This window comes from Dermatophagoides farinae, chromosome 1 (assembly GCF_024713945.1).
Source record: "Dermatophagoides farinae isolate YC_2012a chromosome 1, ASM2471394v1, whole genome shotgun sequence".
Classification (NCBI taxonomy): Eukaryota; Metazoa; Arthropoda; class Arachnida; order Sarcoptiformes; family Pyroglyphidae; genus Dermatophagoides; species Dermatophagoides farinae.
Window position 1 is genome coordinate 7,987,507 of NC_134677.1, and position 19,651 is coordinate 8,007,157.

The 19,651-nt window shown below is 30.6% G+C and overlaps 1 protein-coding gene across 2 annotated transcripts in view; it reads left to right on the plus strand.

Moving 5' to 3' along the window:
* LOC124491875 (uncharacterized) overlaps positions 1-19,651 on the plus strand; it is a 58,077-nt gene that overhangs the window by 13,029 nt on the left and 25,397 nt on the right. For both annotated transcript variants that reach the window (XM_075729864.1, XM_075729862.1), the window contains exon 3: positions 3,497-3,763. The gene's annotated coding sequence lies outside the window, so the exon portion shown is untranslated. The remainder of the gene's footprint in view (positions 1-3,496; positions 3,764-19,651) is intronic.

Genomic DNA, 19,651 nt, shown 5'->3' on the forward strand with positions numbered 1-19,651 from the left:
CGACCGGTTTCATTCAGTTGTTGTTGTTGTTGTGGTTGTTAATCTTTTGAGAAATTTTCCATGTTTTTGTCTTCATTTATCAATTATTTGATCTCAAAACTTTGACTTTAATTTTAAGACCACATTCAGTAGAAAAAAAATGAACAACATTCCTAGTTTGAATGTGGTTGTTGTTGTTGTTGTTTTTTTCAATTATCTTTTTTTTACAGAACAATAATATTCACTTGTTCATTTTGGTGTTTCTTATGTTTTTGATGGGATTTTTTGTTCTCTTGACCACACACACACACACACACACACACATATCAATGAGCATTATCTTTTTTTGTTTGTTTGTTCATTATGGACACCTGTAAAGAAATGCCTATGACCTCGATCTCAATTGTCATGAACCTTGTCCTGTTGTAACATTTTGACCACTTTCAAATATTTGTAAGAATGAATGAAGTGAATGAACCTGAATGGGTTTTTTTTTGTTTATTGCTATGGTGCAATAACTGTTGCCACAAGTGCCTAGGTTCTAGGCCTTGTCTTTTTCTTAGGTCCAAGGTGCCATCATACATTATTGCTCTATAGCCCCAAGCATTTTTTTTCTATAATGAACACACTACTACCTTTTTGGTTTATATTTTCCACTTTCGGAGGGTGATTGAAAAAAAAATTTATTTGACCTGGTCAAGAAATAAAAATTGTTTTTTACCACTTTTTTTTACTGACCTTCAATCAGTTAGGTCATTGGCTTTGTTCATACACACACATAGTGAATGGGTTCGGCGATTCGTTCAGTTTTTTTTTTACTTGTTCAATCAATCGTTGATCAGTCGATCCTAGGCTAGCCCTTTCTTTGACCTTTTCTTCACTGTTATTCGGATCAGTTTATATGTTTTTAGCTATTCACACACACACACACACACACACATAAACACAATGAGGGTAATGACCATTCACACGGCCCAACATTGATGGTGATGCACACCCAGAAAAAAAATGCAAGGGTCAAATTTCTTGAAAATAGTTTAGGAATCTCATTTGAACTATTAAAAGAAAACATAGCAACATGTCGGACAATCTTTGAATTCTGTAGCCGATTTTTTTAGAGGTCAACATGACAACAACAACAACAACAACAAGACAAGCATTGCAGTCAAAAACCAGAAAATGAAATTTTCAACTTTTGAAAAAGAAAAAAAAAGTCATTAGTGATTTTTTTTCTTTGAAAGGGGTTCATCATCACGTTGTTGATCGTAAATCTTGGTTATGTTTCTTTTTTTTCTTCGTAACGATGAGATTTTTTTCATTTTTTTTCAATGGAAAAACCAGGCTTAATGGGATATTTTAATAGTGATCGCTGATCATCATTGACAAACATCAAACAAACAACACCGGATATTTCACTTAATCTTTGTCCGGTTTTTTTTTCGCCGAATGTCTGTGTGTGTGTGTGTGTGTTTGATTTTCGACCGACATCACTTGATGACAGCTTATTTTATGTTGTTGCTGATTTTGTCATCGTTTTCGTTTTCATTTTTGGTTATAAATTGGTGACAAACTACTAATGTGTGTTTGTGATGGTGGTGGGTGAAACAGAAAAAAAAAATTTTTTTTTCTTGTCGTCCCCAGAATTTGTTACGACATCTATTGATTTTCGTATGAAAAAAAAAATGTGAAAATTGAAAAATGAAAAAAAAAATTTCAATTATAACGATGAAAAAAAAATAAATTTCCTGTTTAATGCTGATTAATGACAACAGATGGCAATAGCAGCAGCAGCAGCAGCAATGGTTGTGATTTTTTTTCCATTTTAAAATTAAACTTGTTGACTTTTTTTTATCCGATAAAAAATAACTAACAACAATGCTAGGCTAGGCTAGGCTAGGCTAGCTAGATAGTTCGTTGAGTTTGTTACGAATCATTTGATTTGACATATTATCATGTTATATCGTTGATCTTATTTTCTATTGGTCAGTCGGTTTTTTTCTTATATTTTTTATATTTGCCCAATTTCTTGTGACTCTTTGATATCGTGTGTGTGTGTGTGTGTTTGTATGATTATAATCGTAGAATTGAAGCCATATTTTTCTGTTGTTGACCATATGCTAGTCCAATGCTAGTGTTGTCAGGTCGAATGTGAGGCCCTATGATCACACACCAGCTGCAGATAGGTCATTTTCCTTTTTTTTTTCTTCTTTCTTGTTCGTGTGTTCGTGTGTTGAGATCAAAATTCTAGACGTTTCCCAGACAGACATGATAATCATTTACGATATAATTTTCGTTTAAGATTTATTTTCTTTTTCTTTTTTTTTTTGACCATCAATTACTAGATTGATAAAAAAAAGTAAAAGAAAAAAACTGGTTTAAAAAAGATTTTTTTTTCTCAGTTAGCTGGGTTGAATTGTATAATTTAAATTATCATCATTCACTGTGTGTTCCATGTACACATCCCACGAAACCCTAGACCTAGATCAACAGCAACAACAACAACAACAAATCATTTATTTGACTTTAATCATCATTATCATAATTCAACTTTCTAATGATAAAGAATGGACTCGATATTTAATTTGGTCAATTTTTTTTTTGTCGATAAGAAGAAAAAATTGACATTTGATTAGCATAGATATTCGTAATCATTTATATTATATTATCGCACAACATGAATATAGATGGATAGCCCTAAGGTCCTCTTGTGTGTGTGTCTCTCTGTTTTTTTTCCTATGGACATTTAATTTTGTTTGGAATAATTTGACCCCAAAAAAAAAAACATTCTTTACATACCTGCTGTGATTTATAAAATTTTTTTTTTGTTACTTTGCCATTTTCATACCATAATCATCATCATCATCGTTGATATCATGTATCAATATTTTGCATTTTAAATTTTGAAACCTGAATATCTGGGCCTCTTTGCTTGATGTTTTTTTTTGTTTGTTTGTTAATATCTCGTTTCGGTTAAAATATTTTCTCTCATAATAATAATTGACCATTTGGCAACGGAAAACAACGAAATAAATTAATCTATCCTTATATTTGATATATGCTGCTGTTGTTGTTGTTGTTGTTGACCATTCCATAAGGTGTTTCACTTTTATTCATATATGACCCAGATGTCTTGATTTTTTTTTGTTGTTGTTATCGTGACCCATACACACAAACGGTTTTCTTTTCTTTTTTTTTCTTTTTCTTCTTCTTTAAAATGATGATGTTTGTACTCCCACACACACACACACACCATAAGACACTTCCTGTTTCAATGATGATTTTGGCACACCTTGTTGTTTGTTCATGCCTTGGTTATACCACATCGGGCCTTATGTTTTGTTTTTCTTTTATTCGCATAGGCTAGAAGTAAAAAAAAACAACGAATTTCTTCAGACAAACGTCTGTTGTTTGTTGTATAATAATAATCATCAAGTTTATTATTGTTGTTGTTGTTGTTGACAAATATTTTACTTTTATTTTTTTTTTTACTTTTCTTTTTTTTTTCATTCTTGTTCAGATTTCCGGACATTTTTTTTTTCTCAGTCTGTCTAGTTACCCAACCTATGTAAGACGACAATGATGGTGATGATGATGATGATGCTGTCATTTCTTCAATACATCGCTGGTCAACGCTTAAATCAACAGCAGCAGCAGCAGCAGCAGCAGCAACATCAACAATCTAAATTGTCGTTCAAATGTCATCTACCATACAAAATACGGACAATTTGAATATTGGCCAATCGAGGTCGGTTAGATTTTCGGATGGATCGATCGACTAGTGAAAGTAAGTGGTGGACATACACACACATATTTCTTATCCGTCTGAAGGCTATTTTTTTGGTCAATATAAGTACCAGTGAAAAGTGACCCGATTATTTCCTTTTGGTCCATTTTTTTTTCTTTTCCTATTTTTCTTTTCTCACTTTCTTTGTGTCCAGTTGACACAGAAATTTTTTTTCTCGGTTATAAAATGTGAAAAGAAAAGAAAAAGGAAAGATTTGTAGACATATGTTCTGTTTGAATAAATGAAAATGAAATTGAAAATTTCACTTTCATCACTTTCAATACCATCCTTCTACATTTTCTTATTTTCGGATATGGTTAAGTAAGTTACCGGTGGTCATATGGTCGATTATTATCAAACATATCTAGGTCGTTCGCATACATCCATCTAAATCCAATACCAAAATCTGTTGGTCAATCGACAACAGACTGTTTATTTGGTTTTTGTTTTTTTCTTTTAAGAAAGAAAAAAAAATCGGAAGTCTTTTCCTGTCGTCGTTTTTTTCTTTACCCAAAAAAAAAATCAACCGATGACTTTCACTTTCGTTTTCTCTGTTTCCATTGTATCATTGTCCGTTTACGAAATAAATGAAAATTCATTTTTTATTTATGAAAATTGAAAAAAATGAATTTTTGAATCGTTAATTTAGTTGCGGTTGAATGGCGTTTTGTTTTTTGTTTTGTTTTGTTTCACTACTGCCCGTTTTCACTTTCATTTTCCATTCAGATATATATCACTGTGTGTGTGTGTATGTAACTGTGATGGTAATGACGATGAAGGATGAAAGGGTTGGAATCTATACACACAATATAAACACCTCCATTCAACGAAACACACACACACGACACTCAACCTCTTTTATATATACGCGTGTTATATTTGTGTTATTTTTCCTTGCTTATCTTTTGTTTAGCATCTTTATTGTTGTTGTTATTCCAGCCTCTCTTTCTCTCTACACACACACATATTACATAACAAAAATGGCAAAATGGTGGAAAGATTTAATATGTTTTTCACTTTCGTTCATTGTTGTTATTGTTTATCGGCCAAAAAAAAAAATAAAAGGTTAAATTGTCTGTACAGATCATTTGACATTTTGTATACCCTTTTATTCAGAGAGAAAGAAAAAAAGTTTTTTTTTCTGACCCGAGTTCCGCATTCACAACAACAATGAATAATGGCTCAATTACCATTTTCAAATACCCCTTTTTTTTATTCCAACAAAAAAAAGTTTCCGGGGTTATTTTGAGAAGAAGAAAAAAAAATTCCAAATGTTTGTGGAAAATATTTGACATTTTTTTTTCATTCTTTTACTGTTTGCTTGTTTTTTTCTGTTGTTGGTTAGAAAGGTTGTGGTTTGTCGGTTGGTTTGTTTGTTTATTTGTGTGTCTATGTGAATATTTTTATATTTCTATATATATTGATTAATTAGATTATGATGAGAATATTATATACCGAATGCATGTGTTTTTTAAAAAAAACACGTGAAGTAGGGGAGTGAGAGACATTAATTATTATCAAACAAAAAAAAAATTCGTGATAGAGTTCTATTAATTTTTTTTTGCTGCTGCTGCTGCTGCTGCTTCTGTTTTTATTGTCGATTTGAGCCGTAACCAGAAAAAAAAATCAGTAGCCATATCCGTTTATGCCATTTTATTCCGCTCATCTGATTTCATCATTGTATCAGTTTTACTAGAACAAGAAAGAAAGAAATGAAATGAAAAACATTCTGAGATTTAGGTTCATATAGATTTTTTTTTTCATATTACTGTTATGTGTGATTACTATTTATGAATTCATATGAACCCCTTCCAACAATCACCACCATTACCCACCGCAACAAAAAAAAAAAAATTTTTGAGAATAGTCTCATTGGCCATTGAAATCATCAGCATAACGAGTAGAAAAACAAAAAAAAATTGTATATGATAGGATGATGATTGGAACTTGGTACAAGAAGAATTCTATGAGTTTTTTTTCCATTTCAATGTTATTTTTTTTTTGCCTGTCTCATATTTTTTTTTTAGAATATTGTTTTTGTCACGAAAACTTTATTGATTAAGCATTAGTCTCATTGTATATATTGTATTAATATTGTTCATTTTCATTTGCAATACATGGACATTAACAGACAACAATGTTACTAAACAACCAGATCTGATATTTTTTATTTTTTTTTTTTTGTTCAACTCTACCAAACCATAAAATATAAAGCACCCAACAATGACAACAACAACAACAACAACAACAAAGAACCAACAACAATCCATATAGTGATCATTTATTGAAACTTGGTTTTTTGTTGTTTTCTGTTGTTAAATTTGGATTCATATTTTTTTTTTTACTGTGCACGCACAATATAACTTGGTTCCAAGGATTATCGCCAGTTTTTTTCTCTCTCATATGTCTATGGCTTTTGTATTCAATTTTGATTTTTTTTCTTCTTTTTTTTCAAAAAAAAAAAAAAAAAATACGGAACCCAGAGAAAAAAAATTTTGATTAGTTTTTGATTCATTTATTCATTTTTTTTCTTGGTAAATTCAGATAAATTTTTAAAAGATATTTATATACAAGTCAGGTTAAAACAGCAGAAAAAGAAAGAATCTCTGTCTGTCATTTATTATTCTGATTTCTTCTGTCTTTGTGTGGTGAATTTTCATTTCATTTGATTTTCAACGCAATTTCTAGTTGTTTTTTTTCCTACATTATTCAATTTGTAATCATCGATGATTGTTGACTAACAAAAAAAAGGTAATTATCGAAATATTCATATTTTCAATATTCATCTTGATGATGAGAAATAAGAAAATGATAAAAAAACCAGAGATTCACAATCACCGGTGACCGGAAATTGGCCAGCAATTGTATGGGTTTTTTTTCCAATTCCAGGATATCGATTGTTTCTGTATTGTTTTTTTTTTATTTATTCGCTTGTTTCCCATCTTTGATTTTTCTTTTTCTCTTACCACTGGTAATTTTTTGTTTTTTATTCATTTTTTTTATTCACAATTCACAATGATGTTGATGATATAATACATGTTTTGTAACATTCAATGAATGAATGAATGAAAATTGCCGTTGTATTCTCATTTTCATTTTTGGTTTTCTGGTTACAAAATTATGATTTATGATTCGCTATAAAATGACATTTATCAAATGGACGAAACGACAACAACAACAACAGCAAAAAATCTAATAAATTATTCCAACCGAATATTGTCGATTAATTTGTTATGATGATGATGATGATGATTCCAGTGAGTGTTTTTTTAGCCTTTGTACTTGTGTACCACTCAACTCTATCTCATCCGGTCCGGTTCGGTCCAGTCGGTCATTTTTTTTTCTCTCTCTTTCTCCAATTTCAATAAAATCAAAATTGATTGATTTTTTTTTCAAGTGAATATTCTCATTTGATGACTTGTTTGTATTCATAATAAAGTCAAATTTGAGTTCGATAAATAGATCTCGATATGCAAAAATGAATGAAATCATTAGAACCATGAATGATGATTCTAATATAATTATCAATAGTGGTTATCATCGTCATCATTCAATATTGGTTTGTTTTTTGTTTGTTTTTCTTCCAACAATATTCATTCATTCATTCATTCATCAATGTCCACCATTTTTGTTATATAATTCTATTGATTTCCAAAATTTTTTTTTTCTACGGTGTTGTTGATTTGTCCACAAACATAATTTATTCTCGAATTTTCTCATTCACAATCTTTTTCGATTGATGAATGAATGAATATATTTGAAAGAGAGATAGATTTCCAGTAGTTTTTTTTCACAAATTTCAATTGATTATTCTATTCTCTTTTCATGATCTATTCATTCATTATTCAGGAATATTCTCTTATTCTCTTGCTTATGCATAATAGCCAAATTGAATGAATTGGAATTTCTTTTTTTTTCTCTCTCTGATGAATCAGTCATCAAATCATGGCTTTATTTGGTGCCATCCTGTGCTATCTTTGTGTGTGTATGTTTTTTTTGATTCATTTCTAATGGGTTCGTAATCTGGTTTGTGTGTTTGATCATCAAAACTCATTCACATACACACACACATGGAATAGATCCGCGTGTCCACTTTTTTTTCTGGCCATCCAACATTCCATGTATCATATTATAATATAGCCAAAATGAACATATTTTTTCAATATTACATCCATATTGACAAACAACAAACAACAACAACAACGAAAACAATATACAACGGAGGGAAAAAAACAAAAACCAGAAAAAAATACAGAATAACAACAGAAGAAATTCTCATTCTAGCTCGATATTGATTCTTCCATTTTTTTTTGTTCGATTCTGATTTTTGATTCATTAATCTTATTTATAATAATAATAATAATAATATGAGCAAACCCAAACCAAAAAAACCAGACTTATAACGACAACGATCATCATCATCAGTATGATGATGATGATGATGATAACTTTTTTTTCTATATATTCGCAATATGATGATGAATTGTTTTTTTTTCGTTTCTGTTCTAGCTTACTCATTCATTCATTCATTCACTCATTTATTCTCTTGATAGATCCGTTTGTGTATGTGCGTTTCATTTTCGAGGATTCTCCGTCTTTTTCTCTCTCTCACTCGAAATCGACACTTTATTTGGTTATGTTTTTTTTTCGTGTGTTTGTTTGTCTCATCTTCTTCTCTTTTTTTTTGATCATGATCATTTGGATCATTCACAATGATTCAATATGCAATACATTACAGTGTCCATTCTTTCTATTTGATTATTATTATTATTATTCAAAATGGAGAAAAAAAAATAGATACACAGAGTATCCATTCCAGTCCAAGTGTTTTGTATTGAATTTGTATTTTGATTTTTTTTACATATCATTCATAATACACAAACACTGTATCCACTTTCATCACATTAAAGAAGTAATAATGATGATGATGATGATGATAATGATTATTATTATGTAATGATGATGTTGTGCATATTTGCAGAATTCTTATTCGAAATTGTCCACTAATAATCACAATTGCATACATTCATTGTGAAAGAAATCCATACAAGTGACTCTAAATAAGTAGTAGTGGTGTAACAAAATATTTCCAATAAAATGCTGATGATGATGATGATGGCGATGATGAAATTAGATTTATATTGGTTTTTTTGGGTTGTTATTTTCGTTTTTTTTTTTAGTTTCTTTGTAACTTTTTTTTCTGGTCTCTGCTATGATTGTCGTGTGTGTGTGTGTGTGTCCGTTTTTTTCTGATTATTCTTTTGTTTGTTTGTTTCTGTTTCTGTTTGTATCCCATTTTGGTTCCCGTCACTATCATTCATTTCGTTCAACTCATCCATCACTTTGGTCTTGTTTTTTTATGTGTTTTTTTTTTGTTTCATTCAATTTGATTCGATTCCACCAACCAAACTAACCAAGCAACCGAATAACCAAAACATTTTTCAGTCAAAATAACATTGTCCATATTGATGATGATGACAAACACTCACTCACACACACACACACCCAAATTCAATGACTATGATGATTATTATGGGTCTTGTTTTTTTACCAAAGAGATTCATGCATTTTGTATCTTGATTTATATTTTTCCATCATCATCGTCATCATAATCATGTTGGTTAGTTTAGTTTAGTTTTGTTTGTTTGTTTGTTGGGTTAGTGTGTGTATGAGATTTTTGTTTTCATTTGATTTGGTCATACACTAGTAGAAAAGTTTTTCGAGTTGATTTTGTTATTCAATTCGCATTTTTTTTGCGCGCAATTTGCTGATTCAATCCCGGAATTCAAATCTCAATGGATGTTTATTATTTTTTTTGTTGCTGGCCAATCAACTCTTTCATCTTTTGGAATGTTATTTTTCTCATTGGTTTCATGTTTTTGATTTTGATTTTTTTTTTTTTTTTTTGGTGATCCAAATCCAGATCTATCCATATTCTTTCTCATCCCATATACCATTCAATTCAATAATAATTTTGATAGATCGATTTTTTTTTTCTCTCTCTCTCTCTTTTGTTCCCTTGTTGTTTACTAGCAAACAAAAAAAACGACAATACCCAAATATAACGTAATCGATAATAGTGACCGTCACACATTGGACATTACCCATCCATAATAATAACAAATAAGCCATTCGATTCGTGTGTGTGTTTGTGATATGATTGCTCATGGAACAGATTGATGATGATGATGAACGAATGTTGAATAATCACCATTTTCATCATTCGTTCATCATCATCATCATCATCTATAAAAAAAACAACAAACCAAAAGGGGAGACTCCTCCTTGATGCTTGTGTTCATTTATTTTTTTTTTTTTTTTGGTAATTTTCATTTCATTTCATATCCATTCTAAGCGATGTTTACATTGTATAAGTCTCTCAACGAATGGCGAATCCCTTTTCCATTTTTTTTTCATTTTCGGTTTTTGGAAAGCAAGAGAGAAAGAGTACAAACAAACAAACAAACAGACAAACAATCTTTCATCATCAACACAGGAAACTAAAAGGAATAAATCAGGAAAGAGTGAAAAAAAATAATGAACCAAACCCTAGAAAAAAATGTTTTACACTCGTACACGAGAGAGAAAAAATATATATTTATTCATAATTGACCATTTATATATATAGAGAAAGAGAGAGATGTATGTGGCGGACAGATGGGATTCATTCATTTATTTATTTATTTTTTTTTCGTTCTGGATGTTGTCCATAGAGAAGTTTTTTTTCTCTTCTCCCTTCATCATCATCGGTAGCTCAATAAGTTTTTATTATTATGGTGAGGCAATCGCTGTTCTGGAATGAAATAGAATGGAGTAGAGGAAAAAAAAGCACCCAAACTAGATGATGATGATGTGGCCATTAATGGGTTATTATTATTATTATTATTATTATTGTATTTATGTAATCGAAAAAAAAGAATTTCTGAAGAATCTCTTACTCTCCATAGATTCTGATTCTGGATTTTTTTGTTGTTGTTGTTGTTGTTGTCTGACCACTCTTGGGTTTTCGTATATATTTTGTACGCTCACCTCATTCTCTCGATGAGTCATTGTTGTTTTCATCCACAAATGGTTGGATTTCTTTTTTTTCCATTTTTTATTCTATGGCTAGACTTCTATGAGTTGAAATGTTTTTTTTTTTGTTTTTGGTTTCTGGTTGGATAGTCGACAGTCCATTTATAAAACCACAATGAAAACAATCATCGTAAACCAATCAATCATTTAGACATAAACAAACACACACATTATTCCTTAGAGTCATTGAATGGTGGAAAATGAAGAAGAAAAAGAAAACTAAATGAAATGAAGAAAGTTTACCTAAAAATAAAATGAACCAAACCAAAAAAAAAAAAAAAAAAAAAAAAAAAAAATTCCCAAAACGTTGGATTTTCTGTACAAAAACAAAGAAAACCAATCTACCATCTACCTATCATTCGAGTTTTGTTTTACTTAATTAATAAATAGCCATTGCTTCTTTGGGGGGGGGGGGTTTCCACTCTCTTTCTCTCTCTCAAACAGAATTAAGACATTGAAATTGCCGAATATATCGATATTGTCATTTTTTTTTATTTATTTTTATTTATCTACAAGAATGAAAAAGACAGATATAGATAGATAGATAGATAGATAGACAAACTAATTGATGATGGACTGTATACCAATATATTAGATTTGTGGTGGTGGTGGCAGTGGTGGCGGATGTGTGTTAACATTTTAATATCAATGCATTCACATCCATCGATCTACCGATCCATCCATTTTTTTTTCTTGGCAAACATTCAACAGAAGTTGGATTTCTTTACAAGATCTACGATAATCGTAGTAGTGTTTGTCATTGTTGTTATTTTCACCGTTTTTTTTTTGTTTTTGTTTTTCAGGCTAAAACAAAAAGAATTGATGCTGAATGAATTGGCCATTTTCTGGTGGATTGAATTCTCTTGAGAGATTTTTTTTTTTTTTTTTTTTTGATTTGGAAAAAAAACTTATTCGTGGTCGTTTTTTTTTCGGTTTCCATAAAAAACGGTTATTCCTGTCCATCGGGTTGTCTGAAAAATATGACTTTTATTTATAAATATTAGACACACGAGACGTTCTTATGTTTTTGTTGTTGCTGCTGTTTAACCGAATATCAATATCCAAAGGATTTATATGAACAAAAAAAAATTGGAAATGAATGACCAATAAACAAGAATCCATACAGAATTGAATCTGCGGTTTAACAGAATCCTATATATCCATAGGGACTGATAATAATTTATAATTTATTATCTGCACACACACATATTTACCATTATCATCGTCGCTTCCACTACTACCACCACCACCACCAGCACCGCCAATAAAATAATAAACTTTTCTGGCTTCAAAGAAATCATCTCCAGATGATGATGATGATGATGATGATGATAATTATGACCTCTGAAATCGTTTAATTTTAATTTTTTTTTCACCGGTTAAAAAATGTACAACGAAAAAAAAATTCAATCGGAAATTTTTTTTGATAAATGTGTGTGTGTGTGTAAATCTTTTTTTTTCACTCGTGTGCATCTCTCATTGCTTACGCGGATGTTCGTTGTTCAGTCGTTTTGGTCGGTTTATTATGTATTATTTTTCCACGTTCACCAATGAAAAAAAAACCAAAATCAAATCAAATGAGTTTTTTTTTTGAATTTGTCCTCTTTGTGTGTGTGTGTGTGTGTGATTTTGACCAATCAAGGTCATTTGCATTGCATATGCATCAGTCTGATTCTAGGATCCAGCTTGTACCGAATGGATGATGATGGAAAGTCCTGAAACTGAAAAACTAAAAAAAAAAACTAGAAAAAAAATAATACAGCAGCAACAATAATAATAATATATAATAATAAACAATTGTATATTGCACGAGCTTGCGCGTGTTTTTTTTTTGTCGTTAACATTTATTTTTTTTCCTCTCGGCAAAATACAATCAGACACACACACAACACTGTTATATAACCAATATAATAATGATGATGATTTCTACAATTTTCATTTCAATTTCAATTTCAATTTTTCTCTCTCTCTTTCATTTGATTCAGCTTTTGATTCGATTTGATTTATTTGCATTTCCTCGCATTTTTCGTATTCGTTTTAGTGATGGACCCGGGTTTTTCTTTCTCTCTCTCTGCGCATTTCTCTAACCATCCATCTGATGATCAGTTGTAGTTGTTGTTGTTGTTGTTTTTTTTCAATTCTGATTTCATTGAATACAGCAATCAATCTGGATGTGTGGATAATAAATTTTATAATATGATTATGGGGGGACCTATATTCATTGCTAGTCCACCACCGGTTAACTGGACGATTGCATGTATTTTTTTTTGCGATAGAAAAAAAAATTCGTTATGATATTCTCAGGTCATCTAGTCGAAATCAGCATATAAATGATGATGAAACTTTTTTTATTTTGGAAAAAAAATCAACAACAACAACAATTGCTGATAAAAAAAAATCCATACATACAATTGTTCCAACGTGGAACAAAAAAAAAATTCATAAATTCAATTCAGTTTTACATACACACAGACACACACACACAGATTTCATCCATTAATAATCATTTATTTATCTACTACTAACAAGATGTGTGGATTTAGAATTTTCAGATTTTCATTTTTCAAAATTATTATAAATAATGATGGAAAAAAACATAGAGATAAAGAGAGATAAACTGAATTTAATGTTTTGAATCATCATCATCATCATTATCAATTCATTCGTGGATTTTCACTTTTTCTCTCCGCATAGAATATTTCCTGTGTGTGTATGTGTGTGTGTGTGTGACCTAATAATGAAAACTCCAAATCCACCAAAAAAAAAAAAAAAAAGACCATCATGATTGCAGAACGAATTTTAATATTTTTTTTAAAAATCCTTGTATGTAAGAAATGTGGGTGGTGTGCAAACATTTTGAGTGCATATGACTTAACGCCTCATATCATTTCACATAATAATAATCCATCCATCTTGATTTCAATCATTATCATGATGGATCAAGATGGATGTTGTTTTTTTTTCATTCTTCATTCTCCTCTTCGTTGTTGTTGTTGTTGTTGTTGATGATGATGAAATCATTCAGAATGAAAAAAAATTACTTCAAATTTTGGTAAACATCCTGTTTCTTTCATCTACTTTTCTACTATCTAACTTTACCACCACCACATTCATTAATGACTTTTCTTCGGTTCATTCTTTCATCATCATCATCATTGTGTTTATTGGTTGAAAATAAAACACACACACACACATGCAACAGTTTAGTTGCGTTTTTGTTTTTTCTGGTTCAGAATTTTTCGATTTCCATTTATGAACAACTTGTCTCGACGACAATTTTTTTTTTGTTTTGATATTATTGGGTCTAGACCCAACACATCAAACACCAAGATAGTTCATATATCCCAATATAATAATAATCATCGTCATCATCATGATGATAATAATAAACAACCCTACTCTTCTTAACCTCAGAATGTCTTCTTCCTCTTTCTCACGACATTTGACCTTGTTTCACTTTTTTTTTGTTTTATTTTTTTTCTTTCCACTTCACTCTCGTTGTTGATGATGAGCCAGAAAAAAACTAGGGGTTAAAAAAAAAATCTGGCACAAATTTGGCCTCTATTTTACATTCGACCATCATCATCATCATGTATGTGTAGGGCTCGGGTCATTGCATTTGTATTTTTTTTCTCTTCTTAATTTTATTCAAGCAGGCCATAGATCAACCATGTGTGTGTGTGTGCGTTATTTTCACCAAAAAATTTGAGATATAAAAAAAAATCTTTGTTTCCAACCAAGCTCACTGGTTAATTGATTATTAGCCATCTAGACCGATTGATCATGTTCTGATTATCATCATCATAATCAGCATTCCAGAAAAAAACAATGCAATATCCTCGAATATTCATTTATTTATGAAGAGCTCTGCAATATATTTTTGTAGTGTATAGGTATACTGCTGGAGCATAAAAAAAACACCTGATTTTTTTTTGTTTTGTTTTGTTTCAGAAAATCTTATTTCTTGTTTCACATTTTGAAATTACTTTTTTTATTCGGTAATTCTTTCTTTCTTTCTTTCTGTTCTTTTTTTTATCCGATTTTATAAGTCCACGTTGTACTTTTTACAAAAAAAAAAATTCTCTGGCCAGTTATAAAGATTGCGAAAAAAAGGAGCTTAATGATGATGATGATGATCATCATCATCGTGCTATCCATTTTTTTTCTCATTCTTTAGTCAATTTGAAAAATTGCTCCCTTTCTCATTATTCTTTGTGTGTGTGTGTGTATGGAGTCGGTTGTTGATGAGACAATGATGATGATGTGGATGTCTGCGAATATAGGAACATCATCATCATATTCTTGGTTAGTCCATTTGAGTTTTTTTTCCAATGTAAGAGATTCATCTGACCGTTATTATTGTTATTATTATCATCATCGTCGTCGTCGTTGTTGTTGTTGTTGTTATTGCATTAATTTTATTCAATGTGTAACAAATTGAAAGAAATATTGGCATTTGACTTGGTAATATCTATCTATATGGATGATGATTTACTTCATCATGATCATTTTAATATTATACACACACACACACACTTCATATATAAACGAGAATATTCTGTTTATTATTATTATCATTATAGACATACGGTAATGTGAAATGAAAAAAAAATCAAAATGAGATAGACTATGAGAAGAAAAAGAAGATATTTCCATGATTCTGGATCATTCAATTGTGTGATACACATACACATACACATACATGATTAGTATATTTGTCGGTATCGGTGTCGGTGTCGGTGTGTGTGTGTGTGTGTTCCAGAAACACTTGGAGTTTTTTTTCATTTATTTATTTCGAGAATGATGATGATGATGATGGAAAAAAACTAAGTATTTTTACGTGATTCTTGAGAAAAACACGCAATATCCAGTTATTATTGCCTTATTTTCTTTTTTTTTCACTCGATCTCATTTGATTGTCTAATGATGAGTGTGTGTGTGTGTGTGTGTGTGTGTGTATGTAGTGAGTAGTTAATGAATCTTACGGTAGTCGAAAGAAGAAATCATTTGCTATCTAATTTCTTACACTATACCATTCCACACGCACACACACACACACACACACATCATTTTCATGATGTGTAAGATTTGTTTATATATATATATTCTCGTCAATTTGTGATTTTGGAAATATTTATTTTTTTTTTTGCTTACCTGATTCGATTCCAATACTATTAGAATGGCCATTATTATTATTATAGATAAGAAAAATTTTGGAATGAAATATTGGACACCTTTTCATTTGATATACATGTATAGATTTTTTTTTTATTTCCAAGAAAATGACTGTATAAGTACACACACACACAGACAAACACACGAACACCCGGTATAAATGATGATTACATTTTTGCATTACTTTGATTATCATAATGGGCAACAATCATCATCATCATCATCATCATCATAATCATGGTCCATACAAATAATAAAAAAAAAACAACAGTTAACACACACACACAGACACATAAAATACAATGTGTTTGTGCAACTGTGTTGTTGTTGAATCATCACTGCTTTTTTCTTTGTTCAACATCCGTTTCCGTTTATTATTCTGCTCATTCTTTTTTTTTGATTTTATTTTATTACGGCAGACAAACACACACACACAAACACATTCGATGGTCCTTGTTTTATTTGAATTTTTTCAATTCGAATGAATCGATTTTTTTTTGGTCTGCAAAAAAAAATCATTGATTGACCCCTATGATGATTCTTATGCACCACCATCAAGACACACACACAAAAGAAGATGAATGAATCAGATAAACAAAAAACATAACCTGTAGGTATTTTTTTTCTACTTATTTTACCGGGGCAGGTGAAAGACCCATGACTATATATTTTGACTGATTCATTTTCTTTTTCTTTTTTTTTGTTCATCATACAAGGTTCTTCGAGGTCATTCGCATTTTTTTGTTTTTCTTGATGATGATGATGAGGATGATGATAATATTTGGCCTCAAAGACCTTGGTGGAAAAGTTGTTCCTCCCTTCCATCATCATCATGATCACCATTCTCTTGTTTATAATGATTATGATTCCTGATGAACCTTTCTCTCAATGTGTGTGTGTGTGATAACTGTCTTAACATTCAATGGCCACTGGGCCATGGTCATGGTTATTCTGTTTGTTGTTCAACATTTCAAATGAGGCCTTTTTTCTGTCTTTCTCACACACACATACACACACTGGGTCCTAGTAGTTCTAACCATCAATATTTATTCTATCCTAATGATTTTTGATGTTTGCCATGATGATGATGATGATGATGAGTTGTTCTTCTTTTCTATTTTTTTTACAACCAAAAAAAAATTGACTTTTTTCTTTGGTCTAATAGGTAATGTCAGTTTTGGTTGCATGATTGCGTGTATATGTTGTACAAGTCGCCTCTTTTTTTTCATCCATAAAAAAAATGTTATGCTTGGTTATGTTCGGTTATCATCATTGTTATTATTATGTTGCAATCATCGATGAAATAAAATGATGATGATTATTGGCCTTAGGGGCCCTATTTTTATAAAAAAAAATAAATCTTGAATCATCTATCTAATTTTGTTTTTCATCTAAACACTAATTCTTTGACCGCTTGACTTGGTGGTCAGTTTGTGTGATACCTGTTGTTGTTGTTGTTGTTGTTTAGTTGATTTTTTTTTTTGACCGCTTGATGATCGATATACATAGACAAACAGACATATAGAAAAAGATAAAGACCTAGAAAGATCAACATACACACACACACACAGCAGAGACAGACAGACAAAAGTTTATGTGCTGTCAAATATCTGTTTGTTTGTATGTACATCGATATCAAGGTTGGTCGCACTATATTTTTTATTTTTTTACCTTGATGAACTTAATGGTTAGCAGTGAATGAAAACTTTGGAACAATTCAACGAACAGGTTCATCATTCCAGGTCATCATCATCATCATCCAGTCAAATAAATGGTGAATACCACCCCTTGGCCCTTTTGATGCCTGACACTGACTGAGGTGGATGAACATTGGAATGTGTTTTTTGTTCAATGTATTACACACCTGATGATGATGATGATGAAACGAAACCTGTCACTGTTGTAACTTTCAGGTCAAGTGGATATTTTTTTTTTTTACTTTTTGTCTAAAGTTTGTCCCTTAGGTGGTTGATGGTTGTTGTGGTGATGTCCTACGATCTACTTTGTCTGTATGTATTGATTACAATCATCATCAAATTTTTTTTTTTTGGCCTAAAATTCCAAATGTTTTTGTTGAGCCGTAAAAAAACAAGATAACACAAATGATTCATCTATCTAGTTTTTTTGTTGCTAAAATTTATTCATTTCATCCTCTTTGTCCATCTTCTCGATCTAACCAAGATGCCAATCGAAAAGGGAATCAAAAACGAAAAAAAAATTTCAGTATTTTTGCAATCAAAAAATGGCACATTCCATATGAATGACATTTGTTTCATTTTTCATTACTGTGTGTGTGTGTGACCTACCTGGAAAAAAATTGATCTGCAAGGCACACACACACACACACACTCAAATAATGATCTTTAGCCGTATGACGATGTTAAATAGGTTGTCCACTTGAATTTTCTTTCTTTTGCTCATTAGTAATTCACCTGCTATCAATGGCAAAATGAAAAAAAACTGATAATCTTTTGTTATTATTTGATGTGTCGTTTGTCAAATGTACATGATTATCATTATTTTTTTTATATATTTGGCATCATCATCGTGATGATGCATCTATGTGAAATATGACCGTTATAATTTATTGAAATCCTTGTCCATTTTTTTTATATTGTAAATTGTAAATCTTTGCTTACGGCCATCGTATGTCAAATGAATTTTTTGTTGATCTTTATTTTCTCATGTCATCATCATCATCATCATTATTATTATTTCGGTCAACTAAAGATTATCCTACGACTAAGTAGTAATAGCAGTCGTAGTGGTAGTAGTAGTAGTATTAGATCCAATAAAAAAAAATTCTTTGGATTGTACCTTTGGCACAAATGATAATTTCCAAATTTTTCCATTATTATCAAATTCCTGAATTTCTATTATTCCATTCCGTATCTCATTGAGCTAATTACCATAGTGTTTTTTTCTCATCTTTGCCATCTAAATAATGATGATGATGATGATGATTGTCTTTAGTTTAGTATTTCCATATGTTATTTTTGTGTGTGTGTGTGTGTGTATTTTGTTGATTTCCTTCCATTTTTGTTTTTTTTTTGTTGGTCGATTTCTTTTGCAATCATTTCTCCCATACAATACACACAAATATACTCCCGAGTGATCTATAATGATCATTTTACCATATATATCCACACGCATACACACCATAGGCCAATTTATTCAATTTCCATCATCATTAAGAATTTTTCTAAATGGTTTCTTCATTTTTTTTTTTTTTTGGTATTTCTTCGTTGATTTCAAGTGTCTAGTATTTTTTTTGTTGTTGCCTTTGTTGCCTGTTTTGTTTCTGATTGCACGGATTATATACAAACACGGATGGATAGATAGATAGATTAGTTATACATACACAAATGAAGAATCTTCTTCATTTTTTGATTGACTATCTCTATCTTTCTCAGGCTCCATTGTTTAGTCAATAAATCCCAAATTGAAATTGTTTCAATTTTGAGCAACATGAACATTTCAAATCGATAAATTTATTCGCATTCACATTTGATGATCCCAAAAAATGTTTACTAATCGAAAATGATTAAAAAAAAAACGAAACAATTCTGGAACTCATAAGTGTATTCCAGTGTGTGTGTACACAGACGACGTAATCATCATAATCATTAAATGAGGTCT